The sequence below is a fragment of the Tursiops truncatus genome, chromosome 21 (assembly GCF_011762595.2).
Source record: "Tursiops truncatus isolate mTurTru1 chromosome 21, mTurTru1.mat.Y, whole genome shotgun sequence".
NCBI classification, from domain to species: Eukaryota; Metazoa; Chordata; class Mammalia; order Artiodactyla; family Delphinidae; genus Tursiops; species Tursiops truncatus.
This window is the reverse complement of record NC_047054.1, coordinates 35,042,736-35,061,515: the sequence shown is the minus strand read 5'-3', so window position 1 is coordinate 35,061,515 and position 18,780 is coordinate 35,042,736. Positions and strand designations below refer to the sequence as shown.

The 18,780-nt window shown below is 42.4% G+C and overlaps 1 protein-coding gene across 5 annotated transcripts in view; it reads right to left on the bottom strand.

The window, feature by feature from the left end:
- The window catches only part of LOC141277458 (uncharacterized), a 67,012-nt gene that overhangs the window by 15,982 nt on the left and 32,250 nt on the right, over positions 1-18,780 (bottom strand). The window contains exon 4 of one of the 5 annotated variants that reach the window (XR_012328877.1): positions 5,476-5,566. The exons of the other annotated variants lie outside the window; for them this stretch is intronic. The gene's annotated coding sequence lies outside the window, so the exon portion shown is untranslated. Of the gene's footprint in view, positions 1-5,475; positions 5,567-18,780 lie in introns of those variants that run through there. 5 annotated transcript variants of the gene reach the window in all.

Below are 18,780 nucleotides of genomic sequence, written 5' to 3'. Positions count from 1 at the left end.
TCTTATGCTAACTAAATCCCTGATGCTGTCCCTAACTAAGACCCTGAATTTAGTCCCAGCCCGTGAGCCTGTCTCTAACTGAGGCCTGGAGGCTGTCCTTACAAAGTACAAGGCCCTCAACTTATCTTTACTGAGGCCCCTGACAACCTCCTAATTAGGACTGAGCTGTCTCTGACTAAGGCCTGAGTCTGTCTTTAACTACTGCCTCACTCTTTCCTAACAAAGGTCCTGAAACATTCCCTAAGACCCTGACACGGTCCCTAATACTTGAGCTGTCCCTCATTAATGCCCTGATGCGGCCCATAAATGATGTACTGAAGACGGAACGAAGGTCCAGACGATGTCAGTAATGACCCAAAATGTCTCTTACTAAGGACCTCAAATTACCTCTATGCCCTAAAGATGTCCATAACTAAGGCCCTGAAACTATCTCGAACTAAGACCCTCAAGTTATCTTTAACTGAGGCCATGACAGTGTCCCTAACAAAGAACCTGACACAGTCTCTAACTAAGGCTCTGAGTCTGTCTTTACCTAATGGCCTCACTTTTCCCCAACTACTCCCTGATGCTGCCCCTACCCAAGGCCCTGACGGTGTGCCTAATTGCCTGAGCTGTCTTTCACTAATACCTGACCCTGTCCATAACTAACGCCCTGATGATGTCCCTAACGAACAGCCTGAAGTGTCTCTTACTAAGGCCCTCAAGTTTTTCTCTGAGGCCCTGACACTCTCCCTAATTAGGGCCTTGACACTGTCTGTAAGTAATGGCCTGATGCAGCTCCTACCTGAGATGCTGATGCTCTCACTGAGACCTTGAAGTCTCTACCTGAGAAGCTGACACTGTCTGTACTAATTTTCTGGCTTTTTCCTTAACTAACATCCTAATTTTGTCCCTAAATAACGCCCTGACACTGGTCCTAACTATGGCCCTGATGCTGGCCCTATCTAAGGCCCCAACGATGTCCCTAATAGACTTAGATGTCCCTCACTGTTGGCCTGACCCTGTCCCTCACCAAGGCCCTGACCCTCTTCCTAACTAACCTGTGATGATTTCTCTACCTGAGGCACTGTCACTGTCTATAATAACGGCCGACTCTTTCCTTAACACCCTGATGCTGTCCCTAATAGCCTCATGTATCTCTCAATAACGCCCTGATCCTGTCCATAACTAAGGCCCTGAATATGTCCCTAAGTATGTCTCTGATGCTGTCCTTAACTAAGGCCCTGATGCTCTCTCTACGTAAGACACTGACACAATCTATAATAATGGCCTGTTTCCCTAACTAATACCCTGATGTTATCGCTAATTGAGGCCATGAAGATGTCCCTAATACCCTTAGGTGTTCCTCTGTGTCACCCTGATCCTGTCCATAGCTAAGGCCCTGAATATGTCCCTAGGTAAGTCTCTGACGCTCTCCCTAACTAAGGCCTGATGCTGTCTCTACCTCAGAATCTGAAATTCTAATGTCCTGACTCTCCCTAACTAACATCCTGATGCTGCCCCTAAGTGAGGCCCCAACACTTGTCTTAACTAAGGACTTGCTGCTGTCCCTACCTAAAACCCTGACACCGTCTGTAACTAATGACCTGACTCCCTAACTAACACCCTAGTTTGGGCCCTAACTAACGCCCTGACACTGGTTCTAATTATGGCCATAATGCTGGTTCTAAGGCCCTGAAGATATCCCTAAGTAACGCCTGAACTGTGTCTAACGAAGGCTCTCACGTTATCTCTAAGTGAAGCACTGACACTGTCCCTAACTTAGCCATGATGCTGTCCCTTATAGTCTAAGCTGTCACTAAATAATGCCCTGATCCTGTCCATAAGTAAGGTCCTGAATATGTCCCTAAGTGCATCTCTGACGATGTCCTTAACAGCCTGAACTCTCTTCAGGTTATTTCTGAGGCTCTGACACTGGCCCTTCCTAAGGCCTCACCCCAGGGTTGTCCAAGGCTGCTGGGCGGTTTTCTCTTGTCCGCATCTCTAGCCAGCTGCCTGCCATCGGCCACTCTAAGATTCTGCGATACAGTGGTCCCACGTGGGATGTGCCTGTGTAGGCTCACCACCGGGAGGAGAGTCATGGCCACTCCGCCTTCCAGGGGACTGCGGCTCAGGGTAGGAGCCTCTCAGCCAGTGTCTGGACACAGGGTTCTGTGTCCTTGTTTGTTGTAAATCCCTTGGAGTTATCTCTAACATTTTTGAATGGATATCCGCCCCTCTGCATATTTATAATATAAATTATTTACCACATTAAAATCCAGGAATGACATTCTTAGAACGAGCAGGAGAACACTGGATGCCCCCCCGCAATGATCTATTACTTGGAGGATTTAAAATTCTAATGAGAAAACACTCACTCTCCTCACCCTCCTGGGCGTCAGCACAAGGCGGGAATCAGCTGCATCCTTTATTTATCCCTCTGATTTTCCAGAACCTTTCCTTCCAGGAGAGATCACTGGGCTCCTTGGGAGCTGTGAGTGGTGGCTGTCAGGTAAATCTGAGACTGAAAAGCAAGAGAAAGACAGACAGAGGAGGAGATGAGAATCGGTGACAGGGAGAAGCAGGGGCGTCCACGTTCAATCGCAGGCTGAGAGTCTGGGTTAGTCTCCAGCGAAGCTAGGACCACCAGGGTCTGGCCCCACTGGCCTTGTCACCTGGTGTGGGGACTGGGGACAGCCAACCCCCATGGCCACTCTCAGAGAAATCAGGGAGGTGGGAGGGCACCCCTGAGAGCCGATTGAAAATGGTCATGCTGTGAAATAATAAGATGCCCTTTCAGAAAAGTGAAAACTGTTCTCTTGGTTCTCAGAGACTTGCAAATACTCTGTGTCCTTCTGGAGGCATGCCGAAGCCTTCAGCCTTTGAGGGCAGTAATGGGAGTGCATCTGGGCTCAAAACCATCCAGCACTCACTCCCTGAGGGTGCTGAGGATGACCCGTGTCCACCCCTCGGGTGCTGTGGGGCCTGAAATCCCCTGATCACCAAGGACGGGAGGGGCCACACAGACACTCCACTGGACCACCGGGGGCTTGGCTGCTGGGCTACAGTCCTTTATCAGATACATGGTTTGCAAACATCTTGGGCCATTTTGGATGGTGGATTATCTTATTCTTTGCTCCTTTTATACACAACTGTTTTTCATAGGAAGTCCAATTCATCTATTTTGTCTTTTGTTGCTTGTGCTTTTGGTAGATCTAAGAAATCATGACCAAATCCAAGGTCATGAAGATTACTCTCATGTTTTCTTCTAGGAGTTTTCTAATTTTGGTTCTTGCGTCTAGGCCTTTGGTCCATTTTGCATCTAGCCTTTGGTTGATTTTGTATATGAGGTGGGGGGAGGTAAGGGTCCAACTTTACTCTTCTGCATGTGGGTATCCAGTTGTTCCAGAACCTGTGCTCACTGTTTGGAGAAAATACTGCAAATGACGACCAACAAGGTTTAATTCTAAAATATACAAACACCTCATACAACTCAAAAAGAAAAAAATCAAAAATAGGCAGAAGGTCTAAATAGACATTTCTCCAAAGACATACAGATAGCCAATAGGCACGTGAAAAGACGCTTCCACATCGCTAATTATTAGAGAATGCAAATCAAAACTACAGTGAGTTATCACCTTGTAGTGGTCAGAATGGCCATCATTAAAATGTCTAGAAATAAATGCTGGAAGGGGTGTGGAGAAAAGGGAACCCTCCTACACTACTGGTGGGAATGTAAATTGATGCAGCCGCTATGGAAAACAGTATGGAGGTTCCTCAAAACCTAAAAATAGAATTAACCATATGAACCAGCAATCTCACTCCTGGGCACACATCCAGACAAAACTATAATTCGAAAAGATACGTGCACCCCAGCATTCACAGCAGCACTCTTCACAATAGCCAAGACATGGAAGCAACCTGAATGTCCCTCAACAGATGAATGGATATTGAAGATGTGGTACATATATACAATGGAATATTACTCAGCCATAAAACAGAATGAAATAATGCCATCTGCAGCTACATGGATGGACCTAGAGATTATCATACAAAGTGAAGTCAGTCAGACAGAGAACAACAAATACCATATGATATCACTTATATGTGGATTATAAAATGAGACCCAAATGAACCTATCTACAGAACAAAAACACACTCACGAATATAGAAAACAGACTTGTGGTTGTCAAGGTGAAGACAGCAGAGAGGGATGGATCGGGAGTTTGGGATTAGTAGATGAAATTATTATATATTGAATGGATAGACAAGGTCTTCCTGCACAACACAGGGAACTGTATTCAATACCCTGTAATTAACCATAATGGAAAAGAATATGAAAAATATATATATATGTATGTTTGTATATATGAATCACTTTGCTGTACAGTAGAAATTAACACAACATTGTAGGTCAACTACACTTTAATATCAATTAGTTTGAAGGCACTTTTATAAATTAGGTCTTATTTCTCTTGTCCTTTCATCCTGGGACAAATGTATAACAGAAACTAACCTGGATTACTCCGGGATGAACTCGTATCACACAGAACTTTAATTGTTGACAAAACATGAATACGAGTTACACCATGGGATGTCCTGACCCAATATGAAGTTTGTAAACCTTGTATCAAGCCTGCAGAATCTACTAAATTTGGAAATTCAAACTGAAATGAAGCCACCTATCCCATGACTTCTCCACAACTAGTTATACAACATCAATTGGAAACCATATACAATCAAATGAATGTAGACAAACAACTATAGCCTTCCTTTTTTGCCTTTTAAATGAAGACGGTATTTAAGGTGATGTCTTGGGCCGTTTCAGGGTGTTACTCAATTTCCTGGTATCTGCCATGCACACAGGAGGTACACATGTTAGTTAACTTGTTTGTGCAACTATATGAAGGTAGTTAATACCACAAAACTGTATACGTAAAGTGAATTAAATGCTAAAGTTGTGTTTTGTATTTTTAATGACAATGAAAAAAAGTGCAGCGCTGATATTTGTTATAAAAATGAACATTGAAAACATTCTTAGTGAAAAAAGTCATACGAAAAGGCCACCTAGATCCCATACTCATCTTGTCTGCTTCAAATCCATCAAGGTTGTCCAAATGAGGGAGAAACTCAATAATGGTTCCAGAAAAAGAAAACTGATCAGGATGGAAAAGGACACTTTCATACAGTTGGGAGAGTAGGTGAAAGTTGAAGTGGGGCTGAGTATTAAATTATAATGTGGACATCAGGATTTCTTCATTTAGGGGTTATGTGCTGGTTCCTTGGGCAAAACACACTGTGCATTTTGTGTGAAGTGGCAAACGTGAGTACTTTTTGCCATTATTGCAACTTTTCGGTACATTTTAAATTACTGGAAGTAAATTACTTTTCTAGACAACCATGTCAGTACCATGCCAGAAAATCAGATAAGATGGACATCAAATTTTGTTATAGAGGCTAAGACTTACCCAGACCACGTTCAACAAAGTTGTGATACTTATTTTCCTTGTCGGAGTCCGCATGGTATGAAGAGGCACCGTGGGAAGAGTATATTAGTAGCTACCATCTCTTGGGTCCTGTGGATTACCTGGGATGCAGTAGAAACTGTGAGATTTTAGTATTGCAATTTTTCACATTACTTCAAAAAATATGCTAAAAAATAAATTCAGTAAAGTTGCAAAATATGGATCAATATACACAAATCAGTTTTGTTTCTATACACTAATAATGAACCACCAGCAAGAAAAGTTAAGAAAACAATCCCATTTACAATTCCATCAAAAGAACGAGCTATTTAGCAATAAATTTAACCAAGGAGCATGAAAGACCTATACTCAGAAAACTAAAGCATTGATAAAGAAACTGAAGACACAATAGAAAACAATACTCCATGCTTATGCATCAGAAAAAATTACTATTATTAAAACGTTTGGGATGGGGGAAGATGTTGGAAAGTAAGACGCGGAGATCACCCTCCTCCCCACAGATACAGAAAATACATCTACACGTGGAACAACTGATACAGAACACCTACTGAACGCTGACAGAAGACCTCAGACCTCCCAAAAGGCAAGAAACTCCCCACGTACCTGGGTAAGACAAAAAATAAATAAACAGAGACAAAAGAATAGGGACGGGCCTGCACCAGTGGGAGGGAGCTGTGAAGGAGGAAAGGTTTCCACACACTAGGAAGCCCTTTGCGGGTGGAGACTGTGTGGGTGGTGGAGGTAAAGCTTCAGGGCTGCGGAGGAGAGTGCAGCCACAGGGGTGCGAAGGCAAAGCGGAGAGATTCCCGCACAGAGGATCGGTGCCGACCGCACTCACCAGCCCAATAGGCTTGTCTGCTCCCCAGCCTGGAAGGGTGGGGCTGGGAGCGGAGGCTCGGGCTTCGATCGGAGCGCAGGGAGAGGACTGGGGTTGGCAGCGTGAACACAGCCTGCAGAGGACTAGTGTACCACGGCTACTCGGGAGTCCGGGGAAAACTCTGGACCTGCCGAAGAGGCAAGAGACTTTTTCTTCGCTCTTTGTTTCCTGGTGCGAGGAGAGGGGATTCAGAGTGCTGCTTAAAGGAGCTCCAGAGACGGGTGTGAGCCGCGGCTAAGAGCGCCAACCACAGAGACGGGCATGAGACGCTAAGGCTACTGCTGCCACCACCAAGAAGCCTGTGTGCGAGCACAGGTCACTATCCACACCCCCCTTCCGGGGAGCCTGTGCAGCCCGCCACTGCCAGGGTCCTGGGATCCAGGGACAACTTCCCCGGGAGAACGCACGGCTCTCTCAGGCTGGTGCAGCGTCATGGCAGCCTCTGCCGCCGCAGGCCCACCCCCACTCCGTGCCCCTCTCTCCCCCATGGCCTGAGTGAACCTAGCCCCCCAATCAGTGGCTCTTTAACCCCGTCCTGAGCGAAGAACAGACGCCCTCTGGCGACCTACATGCAGAGGCGGCCAAATCCAAACTGAGCCCCGGAGCTGTGCGAACAAAGAAGAGAAAGGGAGATCTCTCCCTGCAGCCTCAGAAGCAGCGGATTAAAGCTCCACGATCAACTTGATGTACCCTGCATCTGTGGAATACCTGAATAGACAACAATCATCCCAATTGAGGAGGTGGAATTTGAGAGCAAGATTTATGATTTTTTCCCCTTTTCCTCTTTTTGTGTGTATGTGTATGCTTCTGTGTGAGATTTTGTCTGTATAGCTTTGCTTTCACCATTTGTCCCAGGGTTCTACCTGTCCTTTTTGTTTTTTCTACTTTCTCAAAATTTTTCTTAATAATTATTTTTTATTTTAATAACTTTATTTTATTTTACCTTGATTTATTTTATTTTCTATTGTCCTCTTTCTTTCTTTCATTATTTCCACTTTTTCTCTCTTTTATTCTGAGCTGTGTGGATGAAAGGCTCTTGGTGCTGCAGCCAGGAGTCAGTGATGTGCCTCTGAGGTGAGAGAGCCACCTTCAGGACACTGGTCCACAAAGACCTCCCAGCTCCATGTAATATCAAATGGCGAAAATCTCCCAGAGATCTCCATCTCAACACCAACACCCAGCTTCACTCAACGACCAGCAAGCTACAGTGCTGGACACCCTATGCTAAATAACTAACTAGCAAGACAGGAACACAACCCCACCCATTAGCAGAGAGGCTGCCTAAAATCATAATAAGTCCACAGACACTCCAAAACACACACCACCAGACGTGGACCTGCCCACCAGAAAGACAAGATCCAGCCTCATCCACCATAACACAGGCACTAGTCCCCTCCACCAGGAAACCTACACAACCCACTGAACCAACTTTAGCCACTGGGGACAGACACCAAAAACAACGGGAACTACGAAACTGCAGCTGCAAAAAGGAGACCCCAAACCCACTAAGATAAGCAAAATGAGAAGACAGAAAAACACACAGCAGATGAAGGAGCAAGATAAAACCCACCAGACCTAACAAATGAAGAGGAAATAGGCAGTCTACCTGAAAAAGAATTCAGAATAATGATAGTAAAGATGATCCAAAATCTTGGAAATAGAATAGAGAAAATGCAAGAAACATTTAACAAGGACCTAGAAGAACTAAAGAGGACACAAGCAATGACGAACAACACAATAAATGAAATTAAAAATACTCTAGATGGGATCAATAGCAGAATAAATGAGGCAGAAGAACGGATAAGTGACCTGGAAGATAAAATAGGGAAATAACTACTGCAGAGCAGAATAAAGAAAAAAGAATGAAAAGAACTGAGGACAGTCTCAGAGACCTCTGGGACAACATTAAACACCAACATTTGAATTATAGGGGTTCCAGAAGAAGAGAAAAAAGAAAGGGACTGAGAAAATATTTGAAGAGATTATAGTTGAAAACTTCCCTAATATGGGAAAGGAAATAGTTAATCAAGTCCAGGAAGCACAGAGAGTCCCATACAGGATAAATCCAAGGAGAAACACACCAAGGCACATATTAATCAAACTGTCAAAAATTAAATACAAAGAAAACATATTAAAAGCAGCAAGGGAAAAACAACAAATAACACACAAGGGAATCCCCATAAGGTTAACAGCTGATCTTTCAGCAGAAACTCTGCAAGCCAGAAGGGACTGGCAGAACATATTTAAAGTGATGAAGGAGAAAAACCTACAACCAAGATTACTCTACCAGCAAGGATCTCATTCAGATTTGATGGAGAAATTACAACCTTTACAGACAAGCAAAAGCTGAGAGAGTTCAGCACCACCAACCCAACTTTACAGCAAATGCTAAAGGATCCTCTCTAGACAAGAAACACAAGAGAAGGAAAAGACCTATAATAACGAACCCAAAACATTTAGAAAATGGGAATAGGAACATACATATCGATAATTACCTTAAATGTAAATGGATTAAATGCTCCCACAAAAGCCACAGACTGGCTGAATGGATACAAAAACAAGACCCATATATATGTTGTCTACAAGACACCCACTTCAGACCTAGAGACACATACAGACAGAAAGTGAGGGGATGGAAAAAGATATTCCATGCAAATGGAAACCAAAAGAAAGCTGGAGTAGCAATTCTCATATCAGACAAAATAGACTTTAAAATAAAGACTAGTACAAGAGACAAAGAAGGACACTGCATAATGATCAAGGGATCGATCCAAGAAGATATGACAATTGTAAATATTTATGTACCTAACATAGGAACACCTCAATACACAAGGCAAATACTAACAGCTATAAAAGAGAAATCGACAGTAACACATTCATAGTAGGGGACTTTAACACCCCACTTTCACCACTGACAGATCTTCCAAAATGAAAATAAATAAGGAAACACAAGCTTTAAATGATACATTAAAGAAGATGGACTTAATTGATATTTATAGGACATTCCATCCAAAAACAACAGAATAAACTTTCTTCTCAAGTGCACATGGAACATTCTCCAGGATAGATCATATCTTGGGTCACAAATCAAGCCTCAGTAAATTTAAGAAAATTGAAATTGTATCAAGTATCTTTGCTGATCATAATGCTATGAGATTAGATATCAATTACAGGAAAAGATCTGCAAAAAATACAAACACACGGAGACTAATAATACACTACTTAATAATAAGTGATCACTGAGGAAATCAAAGAGGAAATCAAAAAATACCTAGAAACAAATGACAGTGGAGACACGATGACCCAAAATCTATGGGATGCAGCAAAAGCAGTTCTAAGAGGGAAGTTTATAGCAATACAATCCTACCTTAAGAAACAGGAAACATCTCGAATAAACAACCTAACCTTGCACCTAAAGCAATTAGAGAAAGAAGAACAAAAAAAAAAACCCCCAAAGTTAGCAGAAGGAAAGAAATCATAAAGATCAGATCAGAAATAAATGAAAAAGAAATGAAGGAAACAATAGCAAAGATCAATAAAACTAAAAGCTGGTTCTTTGAGAAGATAAACAAAATTGATAAACCATTAGCCAGATTCATCAAGAAAATGAGGGAGAAGACTCAAATCAATAGAATTAGAAATGAAAAAGGAGAAGTAACAACTGACACTGCAGAAATACAAAAGATCATGAGAGATTACTACAAGCAACTCTATGCCAATAAAATGGACAACCTGGAAGAAATGGACAAATTCTTAGAAATGCACAACTGCCAAGACTGAATCAGGAAGAAATAGAAAATATGAACAGACCAATCACAAGCACTGAAATTGAAACTGTGATTAAAAATCTTCTAAGAAACAAAAGCCAGGGACCAGATGGCTTCACAGGCGAATTCTATCAAACATTTAGAAAAGAGCTAACACCTACCCTTCTCAAACTCTTCCAAAATATAGCAGAAGGAGGAACACTCCCAAATTCATTCTACGAGGCCACCATAACCCTGATACCAAAACCAGACAAGGATGTCACAAAGAAAGAAAATACAGGCCAATATCACTGATGAACATAGATGCAAAAATCCTCAACAAAACACTAGCAAACAGAATCCAACAGCACATTAAAAGGATCCTACACCATGATCAAGTGGGGTTTATTCCAGGAATGCAAGGATTCTTCAATATACGCAAATCTATCAATGTGATACACCATATTAACAAATTGAAGGAGAAAAACCATATGGTCATCTCAATAGATGCAGAGAAAGCTTTTGACAAAATTCAACACCCATTTATGATTAAAACCCTCCAGAAAGTAGGCATAGAGGGAACTTTCCTCAACATAATAAAGGCCATATATGACAAACCCACAGCCAACGTCTTCCTCAATGGTGAAAAACTGAAAGCACTTCCACTAAGATCAGGAACAAGACAAGGTTGCCCACTCTCACCACTCTTACTCAACATAGTTTTGGAAGTTTTAGCCACAGCAATCAGAGAAGAAAAAGAAATAAAAGAATCCAAATCGGAAAAGAAGTAAAGCTGTCACTGTTTGCAAATGACATGATACTATACATAGAGAATCCTAAAGATGCTACCAGAAAACCACTAGAGCTAATCAATGAATTTGGTAAAGCAGCAGGATACAAATTAATGCACAGAAGTCTCTGGCTTTCCTACACACTAATGATGAAAATATCTGGAAGTAAAATCAAGAAAACACTCCCATTTACCATTGCAACAAAAAGAATAAAATATCTAGGAATAAACCTACCTAAGGAGAAAAAAGACCTGTATGCAGAAAATTATAAGACACTGATGAAAGAAATTAAGGATGATACAAAGAGATGGAGAGATATACCATGTTCTTGGTTGGAAGAATCAACATTGTGAAAATGACTCTACTACCCAAAGCAATCTACAGATTCAATGCAATCCCTATCAAACAACCACTGGCATTTTTCACAGAACTAGAACAAAAATTCACAATTGTATGGAAACACAAAAGACCCTGAATAGCCAAAGCAATCTTGAGAACGAAAAACGGAGCTGGAGGAATCAGGCTCCCTGACTTCAGACTATACTACAAAACTACAGTAATCAAGACAGTATGGTACTGGCACAAAAACAGAAAGATAGATCAATGGAACAGGATAGAAAGCCCAGAGATAAACCCACGCACATATGGTCACCTTATCTTTGATAAAGGAGGCAGGAATGTACTGTGGAGAAAGGACAGCCTCTTCAATAAGTGGTGCTAGGAAAACTGACAGGTACATATAAAAGTATGAGATAATATCACTCCCTATCACCATATAAAAATAAGCTCAAAATGGATGAAAGACCTAAATGTAAGGCCAGAAACTATCAAACTCTTAGAGGAAAACATAGGCAGAACACTCTATGACATAAATCACAGCAAGATCCTTTTTGACCCACCTCCTAGAGAAATGGAAATAAAAACAAAAATAAACAAATGGGACCTAATGAAACTGCAAAGCTTTTGCACAGCAAAGGAAACCATAAAAAGACCAAAAGACAACCCTCAGAATGGGAGAAAATATTTGCAAATGAAGCAACTGAAAAAGGATTAATCTCCAAAATTTACCAGCAGCTCATGCAGCTCAATAAAAAAAAAAAACAAACACCAATCCAAAATTGGGCAGAAGACCTAAATAGACATTTCTCCAAAGAAGATATACAGACTGCCAACAAACACATGAAAGAATGCACAACACCATTAATCATTAGAGAATGCAAATCAAAACTACAATGAGGTACCATCTCATACCAGTCAGAATGGCCATCACCAAAAAAATCTAGAAACAATAAATGCTGGAGAGGGTGTGGAGAAAAGGGAACACTCTTGCACTGCCAGTGGGAATGTGAATTGGTACAGCCACTATGGAGAACAGTATGGAGGTTCCTTAAAAAACTACAAATAGAACTACCATATGACCCAGCAATCCCACTACTGGGCATATACCCTGAGAAAACCATAATTCAAAAAGAGTCATGTACCAAAATGCTCATTGCAGCTCTATTTACAATAGCCAGGAGATGGAAACAACCTAAGTGTCCATCATCGGATGTATGGATAAAGAAGATGTGGCACGTGTATACAGTGGAAAATTACTCAGCCATAAAAAAAATGAAACTGAGCGATCTGTAATGAGCTGGATGGACCTAGAGTCTGTGATACAGAGTGAAGTAAGTCAGAAGGAGAAAGACAAATACCGTATGCTGACACATATATATGGAACTTAAGAAAAAAAATATTATGAAGAACCTAGGGGTAAGACAGGAATAAGACACAGACCTACTAGAGAATTGGACTTGAGGATATGGGGAGGGGGAAAGGTAAGCTGTGACAAAGTGAGAGAGTGGCATGGACATATATACACTACCAAGCGTAAAACGGATAGCTAGTGGGAAGCAGCCGCATAGCACAGGGAGATCAGCTCGGTGCTTTGTGACCACCTAGAGGGGTGGGATGGGGAGGGTGGGAGGGAGGGAGACGCAAGAGGGAAGAGATATGGGAACATATGTATAACTGATTCACCTTGTTATAAAGCAGAATCTAAAACACCATTGTAAAGCAATTATACTCCAATAAAGATGCTAAAAAAAAAAGTTTATTCTACCTAAAGCAATCAACAGACAGTGCCAGGAAAAGTAGACACCAGTCTCCAAAGAACGACACTGGTCACCATTTACACTGCACATAAACTAAAAGTGCACAGTATTCCACATTAAACCCTTTCTCTCCCTGAGTCCCCTGAAGATGCACCCCACCCAGCCAGCAGTCAGCTGCACAGGAAGATTCTCCACACTTGCTCATTTTTTCCTCTTGTGGAGTCTCCTCACCAGTGGTTCCTGAGAAAACCCAGCTCCTGTCTGTGTGGACAATGCCTCATGGTCCGGAAACTTAGGCCCTGACAGGAGACAAAGATCCTGTCTGCTTGTCACAGAGCAAAGTCTGTGGGGCAGGGTGCACCTGTGCCCCCACGGTCACACAGGTGGGTTCGGCGCCCCCTGTGGGATGTGAGAAAAGTGCCGAGAGTGCCGCACTCACAAACCCAGAGGCCTCATCTGGGAGGCAGTTCTGCTGTATATACTAAGTTTGGAAATCCAAACTGAAATGGAGCCAAGTATCTCACTGTATCTTCTCAAAAGATGGTTAAGGAGCAATTAATTACAAACCATATGTAATGAAATGAATGTAGACACAAACTTTACAACTTAAACCAAAATTCACTCAAAATGCCCATAGCCAAATTTAAATTACCAAACTATAAAAATCCTAGGGAAAAAAAAAGATAATCTACATAACTTTGGGTCTGGTGACCTTATTCAGAAAACCAGAAGACAAACCACAAACTGCAAGAAACTATTTCCAAAACACATATCTGATAAAGGATTTGTACTCAAATTATGCCAACAACGCCATTAAAATCTGGTAAAGATTGAAACACACACCTGGCCCAAGAAGATAAACAGGCAGTAAATAAGCATACAAGAATAAACTCAAGATGCTGGTGGAATGCATGTACAACCAAGTTTGAAAGACAGTTTGGCAGATTTTTCCAAATCAAAAAGTCTCACCTTAGGATCCAAGAAGTGTACCTCTTGTATTTAGACAACTGCTTTGAAAAACTGTATTCAAACCAAAACTAGCATCAAGTAATGCACAGCAGCTCTATTCATAATGGTTAAAAACTTAAAGATATCAGGATGTCCTTCTGTAGATGAATTCATAAGCAAATTAGGGCACATACATGTCAAGGGGAGCAGAATACACCACCCCAAAATATGCCCATTTGACAAAAGGATTATTTTGGACTGATTAATTTAAGAAACAGCAGACCCAGGAGAATCTTTCAAAACCAAGTAGAAAAATGCCCTTTTAGGAGGTAAATTTACATTTATTAAGGATATCTCCATTTGTAACGGTATGTCCCTCTCTGGACCAGGAATTGAATGATGACTAAATATCAAGAAAAGCTTGTTTGGGACTTCCCTGCTGGTCCAGTGGTTAACACCCCATGTTCCCAATGCAGGGGACCAGGGTTCAATCCCTGGTCAGGGAACTAGATCCCGCATGCTGCAATTAAGAGCCCGCATGCCGCAACTAAAGATTCCACAGGCCGCAACTAAGACCCGGTGCAGCCAAATAAATGTTTTTTTTTAAAAAAAAAAAAGCTTGTAAATGAAATTGGCCTGGATGTAAATCTGTGTAACAACCTTACCCTTGTTTACTGGGCTTTGCCTAATAACATCCCTTAAATGGCTGCCTCCATTCCCTAACATCTTTTTTTTTGTTCTCAGCAGAAGTATTTAAGGTAATGGCTTGGGCCATTTCAGGGAGCGACTCAGTTCCTGGGTATCTTTCAAGTATACAGGAGGTATGCATGGTATACATTAAACTTCTGATTGTTTTCTCCAGTTCGTCTCTTTTCAATTACAAGGGGGATCTCAACAAAGAACATAGAAGTGTAGAGGGAAAATTATTTTTCCTCTCATATATATGCAGTGCAATAGTATTCAGAGATATAAAGGAATGGATCATCAACCCGTGCCCCCCCCCCCCAAAATAATACTGCATCCAACACTTACATTGCTAAGTGAAAGAATCCAGTCTGAAGTGCTACACAGTGTATGACCTCATTTATATGACATTCTAGAAAAGGCAAAACTGACATGGTAAACAGTTTACAGAATATGTGGTTGAAAGAGTCCATATGATACTTCAGTGGTGAATACCTGTCACTGCATTTGGCTATACCCACAGATTTTTACAACCCAACAAGTAATCTACAATCTATTCAAACTTAGCTACTTAGGATATGGGAGTGTCAAAGACTGGGATACAGAATGTAACAAAGAATCTAACTGATTCAGAAATGTATGAAAAAACTCACAGTTGGTAGTGGGACAAATGGGCTGACCTAAGTTAACTTGGAACCGTACAGAATCTTTAGGCCAAAGACAAAATGTGCCATACATACACAGTGGACTCTATGTTCTTTCCCATGAGGGGTAGCAGCTAACAGTACTGAAACTACTATATCAGTCATCAATGGAACAAGCACTGAATTTAATAAATGACAAATGGTGGAAGCCAGGTTTCTTACCAATGGAGTTGGATGTTACAGTCAAACAAAGGGAGAAGGTTACAATATCCATGTCATAACAGATCTGCTTGGAGATACCAGTATAAACTATCTTTAGCCTACACATAGTTCCACATGGAAATCTTTGTAATTATGTGTATATGCATAGGCTGGGATACATGCATATATTTCTATGTACTGTCAGCTGAGCATATTTAGCTCCCACATGTAAGTTTTTAATACCATTCTCTAATAAAAGGAACAAGGGCTCTTTGAAGAAAGGGCTGATGGTAGGACTGAGACAGTAAATATATGAAGCAGGATAATCTTAAAATATCAGAAAGTAAAGAAGTACCAAAATTTTTTAAACCCACAAAAGAAAAAATATGTAAAATGAAAACAAGAGCAAATGGAAGAAGCTCTCAACAGCCAAAGCAAGAATGAACTAAGCAGTCTAATAATGTAGTGCTGGATTATAACCAAAGTTTACAATAATTATTCACGTGTCCAAACTGGTATAAATAAATTACATAGTTTTTGATGAATGGTGTTAAATAGAAATCTCCTATGCAGAAAACTTCTAAACAATGTGTATAGCAAGTCAGCTGTCCATCAAGGATGTGAAGCTAACCCCTCTCTCCTCAAGTGTGGCTTCTGCATTATGACTGCCTCCTACATAAGACACACAGGATGGACATGGGAAAAAATTAACCTCACTGTGGGAAAACCTGACAAACATTACCTCAGCTAGGTGACCAAAATTAAGAATATAAGGGAGAAGTTCCCTTAAGAGCCTGTCTTCTTGATATATAGTGAAGAGGAAGCACTTCACATCTGTGGTCTGCTTTTGCAAAGCCAAGTCTAACCACGACAAAACCACCAAGCAAATCCCAGCGCCCGGCAGTCTATACAATACCTGAGCAGCCCTCCTCCACGCTGTCAAGGTCATGGAAACAAGGAGAATCTGACCAACTGTCAGAGCCCAGAAGAGACTAAACAGACATGATGACCCCATGTCCTCTGAGACCCTGGAACAAGGAAAGGTATAACAAAGGGAACGTGAATAGAGACTTCAGTTAATAGTAAAGTATCAGTATATTGTTCATTATTTGTCATGATTCTGTAGAAAATTAGACAGGAACAATTAAACGTCAAAATAAGAGAGACCTACTGTAACAAATTGGAAATCTAGAGGAAAAGGGGGATTTCTTTGTAAAAGCACATTACCAAAATGGACCCTAAATGAAGGAAAACACAAAAAGGCCAATTAACCACTGAGGAAACTCTTCCCCTACTGGCTATCCTATCACTGTTCCAGGCTTTCCCTCTCCCGGGACAGGGAAGGAGCAGGGACAGAGTTGTTTGCCAGCTCCCCTAGTTTATGACCCCAACCAGTGTCTTCACCTACCCCAGCCATGCCTACCCAGTGAGGACACCTGAGGAAGGGTCAGGGATTATTGACTCAGATGTATCAACCAGGACTTTTTCTTTTACCAGTGACTGGACACACTTACGGAAATAAAATAAATTAGTATTTATTGTAAGGGTAGAAATACGTTAATACTTACAAGTGGCAAGTTGAAGAATGGGTTTGGACCTAGCAGGTCCACGGGCTCACACTGTCTCAGTGTGACCTTGTTTCTCTCCAAACCTTTGTCCCGCTCAGTGCCTTTGGGGGACCCCATTCATAGGCACAGGCTCTCTCACTGCACTTGGGCCAACAGCAGTTCTAGGCTGACAACCACTCACCATCCATTTTCCGAGAAAGAGTTTCTCCTTTTCTTGGATTCCAAGAAAGTCATGGTTTTAAATGCCTTTGATCTGGCTTGGGTTGCATTCTTATCCTTGACCGATCACCAGAAGATGGAAAATGGGACTGGCTAGATGTGGGTTGTAAACCCATCTTCGAGCTGGGTGGAATATCGGGCCATCCTTCTGCAAATCTTTGGACTGGAAGCAGGTGACATGTAATTCCCAAAGGAAAACTGAGGCACTTGGGCCTGAGAACAGTGGCTGGCTGGGAGGAAGCAACAGATTCTATGTCAATGACAGCTCACTGCACAGCACAGAATCTGACACAAAAGGAAGAAAGGGGTTCACTTAGGGTCAGGGGCTGCAGCGACTCACCCAGTGCTCTTACTGTCCCTCCCAAGACTGCAAAAAGTTCTTTCACTTGCTGAAAAGTCAGGATCATTGGTGGTGGTAAACTCAAGTCTCTTTCCTTGGGCATCAGGTCCTCACATCTCAGAGGCTGGCCCAGAACAGCCCATGTGTCCTGAGAAGACACACAGACCTCATTCCTGCCCCTGAGAAGTGGGAGCCCTGAGTTATGCCATCTCCCTGGCCATATTAATTGCCCATCCCTGAAAAACAATACTGCTCCTTTTCCAGTTTCTTCTCTCTCCTTTACTAAGAGGAAGAAACCAAATGCTAAGGTGGTAAGGACACTTGAGCAATGAAGTAACGGGAGGCTCGAGAATTATTCCATGCCATGGAACCCATAATTGGCAGGCTTTCCAGAGGCCACATGGATGCATATGGCTCTCCAAGACAATGGCAGTGGCAGTGTAAACCTCACACTGGGAGGTCCAGTTGCTCCCATATCTTTGATTCTTAATGAATATGCATGTCAAAAGTTTCTAACGACTGAAAGGACAGAGGATTGCAGGGCCATGGTCTGCTGCATGGGTGTTGCGTCAGGGCCACACTCCAATGTCTAGAGGATTACTACCTCTCTTGGCAGCCTATGAGGCCGTGAGCAGGATGCCTTTTTCTCAGCCACGTGCATGTTGGTGGTTGAAACTTCTCAAAGGAATGTCTACACTGCCCAGGTAGCTCTTGCATTGCCCAGCATCATGGTCAGCTCCATAGCTGTACATGAGGGCATGACAATGCCCAGGCTGGACTGAGCTAGAGGACCACAGATGCCTGCCTGGATAGTCAGAGGTCGAGGGATGTCCTGCCTGAGACTTGATCATCTATGCATGCCCACTCAGATGGGACAAAGGATGCCTCCAGTGCCAGGAGGGCCCCAGCAGCCCTCAAGAAGGCAGCATCTGGGGGCTGGCAGGTCACTGCACCCAGTCCTGTATAAATCCACACATGTCCACTGAGTGCCCTCCTGTCTGGGCTGTGCTGGAACCTGGGGCTGCCCAGGCAGAGTAGGGCCAGCATCACCCTTCCCAGGTAGGAGGGCAGAAGGAAACCATGCATGACTTCTGACATCCTCCCCAATCCTTGACAGAGGTCGAGTTGGATAAGAAACAGTCCTAGACAAGAACAGACAGTTCATTCTTCTCTCAGAGCCCAGGACTGGGGGAAGGGAGGC